Source organism: Onychomys torridus, chromosome 6, assembly GCF_903995425.1.
Source record: "Onychomys torridus chromosome 6, mOncTor1.1, whole genome shotgun sequence".
Classification (NCBI taxonomy): domain Eukaryota; kingdom Metazoa; phylum Chordata; class Mammalia; order Rodentia; family Cricetidae; genus Onychomys; species Onychomys torridus.
Genome location: NC_050448.1, coordinates 15,403,012 through 15,409,312, shown reverse-complemented (window position 1 = coordinate 15,409,312; position 6,301 = coordinate 15,403,012). Strand labels below are relative to the sequence as shown.

The 6,301-nt window shown below is 46.3% G+C and overlaps 1 pseudogene; it reads left to right on the top strand.

Annotated features, from left to right (window-relative positions):
* Positions 1-3,483: 3,483 nt before the first annotated feature.
* On the top strand, positions 3,484-4,811 carry LOC118586326 (annotated as a pseudogene).
* The last annotated feature ends 1,490 nt before the right edge of the window (positions 4,812-6,301 follow it).

Here is a 6,301-nt window from a genome sequence, read left to right as displayed (position 1 = left end):
GTATGCATGAGTGTGTGTGTGTGTGTGTGTGTGTGTGTGTGTGAATAGACACTTAAGTGCAGGTACCCACAAGAGGGAGGGGTGGTCAGGGCAATTAGAGATGCTCAGCAGGAACACTAGAAGTCAAACTCAGGTCTCTAGTTCCAGATATTTTATTTTTCCTAAAGTGCTTATTTTGCTATAGAAATTTTGAAAATTTTATTCCTTTGTTTAAAAATTGAAAATAGATTTTTCTCTCATACAATTTATATTGACCACAATTCCCCCTCCCTATACTCCTCCCATCTCCTCCTCACCTTCCCTCTCCCCTAGATCCACTCTCCCCTGCAGGCCCCATACTTGCCAGTTCAGTCTCTGTGAGCCCATGGGAGCCCAGTTTAGTTGATTAGATAGATCATGTTCTCCTGGTGTCCTCCATCTCCTCTGACTCCTACAGGCTTTCCACCTCCCCTCCACAGGGATTCCCTGAGCTCTGAGGGGAGAGACCCAATGAAGACATCCAACTTAGACTATTTCTGCACATAATGTCTGCCATTTATCTGCTCCCATCTGCTGCCAGAGGAAGCCTCTCTGACAACAACTGAACAAGGCACCAATCTTGAGTATTGTAGAATATCATTAGGAGTCATTTCATTGATACTTATTTATTTATAGACCAGTCATGTTTGGTTCTACCCTAAATTTCTGGGATATTTAGTCTCCTGTTCTTGGCCAGCTGAGCAGTATTGGGTATGGACTCCCTCTCATGGAGTGGGCCTCAAGTTAAATCAGACATTGGTTGACTGATCCCACCAGTTCTGTGTTGCCATTGCTCCAGCACATCTTGAAGGCAGAACAGATTGTAGATCAAAGATTTTATGGCTAGATTGGTGTCCACATTTCTCTTTTGATAGCCTGCAGAGTATCTTTCTTATAGGAGGGCACATAGGCTTCCTAGTGAGAACTTACTCAGGGTCAGAGAATCTGAGCTTACTTTATCCAGAAGGGCTGCAAAAGAAGATGATCTGACCACAAGTGTGTTTACCAGGTGTTTGGAAGGGTCTACACTTGGCTGTACAGGTGCTTTGATCTTTCAAGGGAGGGGGGTGTCTTTTTCCTCTCCTCTTGGCATATTATAAAAAGCCCTTTTGAACAAATGAGGAGGCTGTTGGGTATTGATCCAGGCCCTCCCGAAGCTATCCTGTGTTTCTGTCTTTCTTCTCATTTGTCTAGGCCTATAATTCTACCTGATATTTTCTTATCCTCTCCTTCACCTAAGACCCCTTCAAAAGATAGGAGCTGGACTCTCACACTTAAGAGACTAGAACATAGGGGTGAAGGCTCCATGAAGGCACTAGCTCAACCTCTCCGTGTCAATGAGCTGTGCAGATGTTGTCCTCAGCGATGCCCCACCATCACTTTGTGAAGAGCAACTCTGATGTCCTATCATCAGCCTGGGATGTTAGGAAATCTATATGGTGATAGGATCTCTAGCCATGCCCCATGACCCCGTATTGACCGGCAAGGTGCTTAGTCATTTCCAGGGCCATATGTCCTAAGTAATCCGTGCACTGCGTGGTTGCATAATTTGCATGCAGCATGACCATGTAATCATAGCATGTGTGGCATAGCTATGTAAGCTCATATGCACATGTGCAGGTGAGTCCATAAAAGGCAGATCCCATATACCCTCCTCCTTTTCCTGCACATGTCTTCTAAACAGGCCTAAGCACATTCTTTTCTGTCCTTCCCTTCTCCTAATAAACTTTTATCGTGCTTCTGTTGTGCCTCATGACTTTTCTCACAGGGTAAACAGCACTGCACAAAACTAACACATGGGACACCCCACACCCTCTGCCAACAACTAAGCTGAGTGCAACAATGGCCCACCACTGGGAGCCTTGCCTGGCTAGAAGAGATGGCCCGTTGAGACTCCTGATAGCCCATTACTAGGAGTACTCACTAGGATCACCCCCATAGAATCGAGGAAGTTCCCACTGAACTAGGTTTCCATACCATCCCCTAAGCTCCCAGTCCTAGCTGTCTCTCTCTGCATTCTCTCTTCATCCCATCTCCATCCTACCTCCCACTTTACCTGATCCCTCCTGCTCCTGTCCCCATTCGACCTGAGTCTATCTGCAAAATCTATTCTATTTCCCATTCCCCTGGAGATCCATGCACCTTCCCTAGAACTCCTCCTTACCTAACTCTCTGGGTCTATGGATTTTGGCTTGGTTATCGTTTATTAACAGCTAATATGCACTAATAAGTGAATATATCCCATACTTATCTTTCTGGGTCTAGGTTACCTCACTCAGGATGATTTTTTTCTAGTTGCCTCCATTTGCCTGCAAATTTCATGACATCATTTTTAAACAGCTGAGTAAATACTCTATTGTGTAAATGTACCAATTTTTTTTTACCCATTCATTCCTCAGTTGAGGGACATCTATGTTTTTTCCAGGTCCTCGCTATTACAAATAATGCTGCTATGAACATAGTTGAGCAAGTGCCCTTGTGGTTGGATGGAATGTCCTTTGGGTATATGCCCAGGAGTGGTACAGCTGGGTCTTGAGATAGATCAATTCCCAGTTTTCTGAAGAACCACCATATTGATTTCCAAAGTAGCTGTACAAGTTTACACTTCCACCAGCAGTGGAGGAGTATTCTTGCTCTACATCCTTGCCAGCATGAGCTGTCACTTGTATTATTGTTCTTAGCCATTCTGACAGGTGTAAGATTACCGGGCCCCACCCAACTATTAAACAATCCTTTAAGGGAGGAGTGAGGACTGAGAAATAATAGATATGAAAAATAGAGAAGTAGACATAAAATAGAAAGACAGAGACACAGGATAGCATCAGGAGGGCTGTGGATCAATACCACAGTTGCCCCAAGTTTATTTCTCATGGGCTTTTTATACACCAGCAAGGGGAGAGGCAAAAGACTTCCCCCTCTCAAGGACAAAGTACAGACAAGTGTAAACACTTCCTTAGTTCTCAAAACATCTAGTAGCCACACCTTATGGCAAAATATCCCATAATTAGGCCTTGAAGTATAAGACACCTGGTAACCATGCCTTTGGCCCAAACATCTTATTATGCAGCCTTGTGGGGCAAAACAAGCTCGGATTCTCTGACCTTGAATCAAGATGGAATAAGGCCACACTATGGAGTCTCTGTGGGCCCCCACTTAAGATGAAATCTCAAAGTAGTTTTGATTTGCATTTCCCTGATGGCTAAGGATATTGAATATTTTAGTTTGTTTGTTTGCTTGTTTTTCTTTTTGTGTTTCAAGACAGAGTTTCTCTGTGTAACAGCCCTGGCAGTCCTGGATCTCACTTTGTATACCAGGTGACCTCAAACTCACAGAGATCTGCCTGCCTCTGTCTACCTCATCCCCACATTTGAATATTTTTTAACGTATTTCTCAACTATTTGAGATATCTCTATTTAGAAGTATGTATTCCTCGCCTGTCCTTCCCTGTCCCCAAGTACTACCACAATGGCAGCCATCACCCTATTACGAGCGACGCCCCGCTTCAGCGGTCTCTGCGCCAGCCTGACCCGGGCATTGCCCTTCTTGTGTTGCGGTCTAGCCGTTGAGGCCAAGACCTACGTGCGCAAGCCCCATGTGAATGTGGGCACCATCGGTCATGTGGACCACGGCAAGACCACCCTGACAGCGGCCATCACGAACATTCTAGCCAAGGGAGGTGGAGCTAAGTTCAAGAAGTACGAGGAGATAGACAATGCCCCTGAGGAGCGAGCTCGGGGTATCACCATCAATGCAGCTCACGTGGAGTATAGCACTGCTGCCCGCCACTATGCCCACACAGACTGCCCTGGTCATGCAGATTATGTTAAGAATATGATCACAGGCACTGCACCTCTGGATGGCTGCATCCTGGTGGTGGTGGCAGCTAATGATGGCCCCACGCCCCAGACCCGAGAGCACTTAGTACTGGCTAAACAGATAGGAGTGGAGCATGTTGTGATCCACGTGAACAAGGCAGATGCTGTCCGGGACTCAGAGATGGTGGAACTAGGGGAGCTGGAGATCCGGGAACTTCTCACTGAATTGCAACATAAAGGAGAGGAGGCCCTGGTCATCGTAGGCTCTGTTCTCTATGCCCTTGAGCAACGTGACCCTGAGCTAGGTGTGAAGTCAGTGCAGAAGCTCCTGGATGCTGTGGACACATCCCAGTGCCCACCCGGAACCTGGAGAAGCCCTTTCTGCTTCCTGTAGAGTCAGTTTATTCTATTCCTGGCCAGGGCACAGTGGTGACAGGTACACTGGAGCGTGTCATTTTGAAGAAGGCGATGAGTGTGAGTTGCTGGGACATAACAAGAACATTCGCATTGTGGTGACAGGCATCGAGATGTTCCACAAGAGCCTGGAGAGGGCTGAGGCAGGGGATAACCTGGGCGCTCTGGTCCCAGGCCTGAAGCAGGAGGTTTGAGGCGTGGCTTGGTCATGGTCAAGCCAGGCTCCATACAGCCCCACCAGAAGTTGGAGGCCCAGGTTGACATCCTCAGCAAGGAGGAGGGTGGCCTCCACAAACCATTTGTATCTCACTTCATGCCTGTCATGTTCTCCCTGACCTGGGACATGGCCTGCCGAGTCATCTTACCTCCAGGGAAGGAACTTGCCATGCCTGGAGAGGACTTGAAGCTCAGCCTCATCTTGCGGCAGCCCATAATCTTAGAGAAAAGCCAGCGTTTCACTTTGAGGGACGGTAACAACACCATTGGCTCTGGCATCGTCACTGACTTACCAGCCATGACCGAAGAGGACAAGAACATCAAGTGGAGCTGAGTCTGGACTTCTGCTCAGGTCATTGAGCTTAGAGCTGCCTTGGCCAGAGTCCCTCCTGTGGACACAGCTGCACCAAAGCAGAGTACAGCTATGAACACTTCTGTTCAGGAGTGGCCTGTCGGGAGAGGTAGGCAAATAAACTGTTCTGTCAATACAAAACAAAGTATGTATTCCTTTTAAAAATTATTATTAGTAGTTTGTTTTACATACTAACTGCAGTTTTCCCTCCTCTCCTCTCACCTCCCCCCTCTCACCTCCCACCCTGCTGCATTCATTCCTTCTCTGTTTCTATTCAGAAAAGGACAAGCCTCTAACAGGTATCAACCAAACATGGCACATAAAGTTGCAGTAAGACTGCATACCTCCCCTAGTGTTAAGGCTGGATAAAGCAACCCAGTATGAGGAATAGAGTGCTAAAAGCCTTCAAAAGAGTCAAAGACAGTTCCTGCTGCTGGGGATTTTTTGTATGATGTGAATGTGTTGCTCTAATTGATTGATAAATAAAATGCTGATTAGCCAGTAGCCAGGCAGGAAGTATAATATACATAGGACAAGAGAGAGGAGAATTCTGGGAAGTGTAAGGCTGAGTCAGGAGATGCTGCCAGCTGCCACTGCCATGAAAAGTAAGATGTAAAGTACTGGTAAGCCACGATCCACATGGCAACTTATAGATTAATAGAAATGGGTTAATTTAAAGTATAAGAACTAGATAGTAGCCAGGTGGTGGTGGTGCACACCTTTAATCCCAGCACTCAGGAGGCAGAGCCAGGCAGATCTCTGTGAGTTCGAGGCCAGCCTGGGCTACCAAGTGAGTTCCAGGAAAGGCTCAAAGCTACACAGAGAAACCCTGTCTCGAAAAACAAAAACAAACAAACAAACAATAAGAACTAGATAGCAAGAGGCCTGCCAAGTCCATACAGTTTATAAGTAATATGAGTCTCTGTATTTACTTGGGTCTGAGTGGCTACAGGAGCTGGGTGGACACAGAAAAACTCCAACTACACCCTGCTCCCACTGTTAGAGTCCCACAGGAGACCAAGTTAGACAACTGTAATATATATGCAGAAGACCTAGGTCAGTCCCATGCAGGCTCTCTAGTTGTAGGTTCAGTCTCCGTGAGCACCTATGAGTTCAGGTTTGTTGATTCTGTGAGTTTTCTTGTGGTGTCCTTGACCCCTCTGGTTCCTATAATCCTTCTTACCCCTCTTCCACAGGATTCCCTGATCTCTTCCTAATGTTTGGCTGTGGGTCTTTGCATCTGTTTCCATTGATTGCTGGATGAAGCCTCTCTGCTGACAAGAGGGTTATGTATTCTTAAGTTATGAGTTCCTTCTGGATAACAAGATTTTTTGGAGATGGGTGCCCTTCCAGATCTAAGGCATGTTTTCCCCTTTTCACGAACCTCACTTCTAGTGCTTGTGTAGCTCATTAAACAGCAATATTCAAATCTAACATATCAGAATTTTCCTCTGTGTGAGATATGAGGAAGGGGTCAAATGTTATC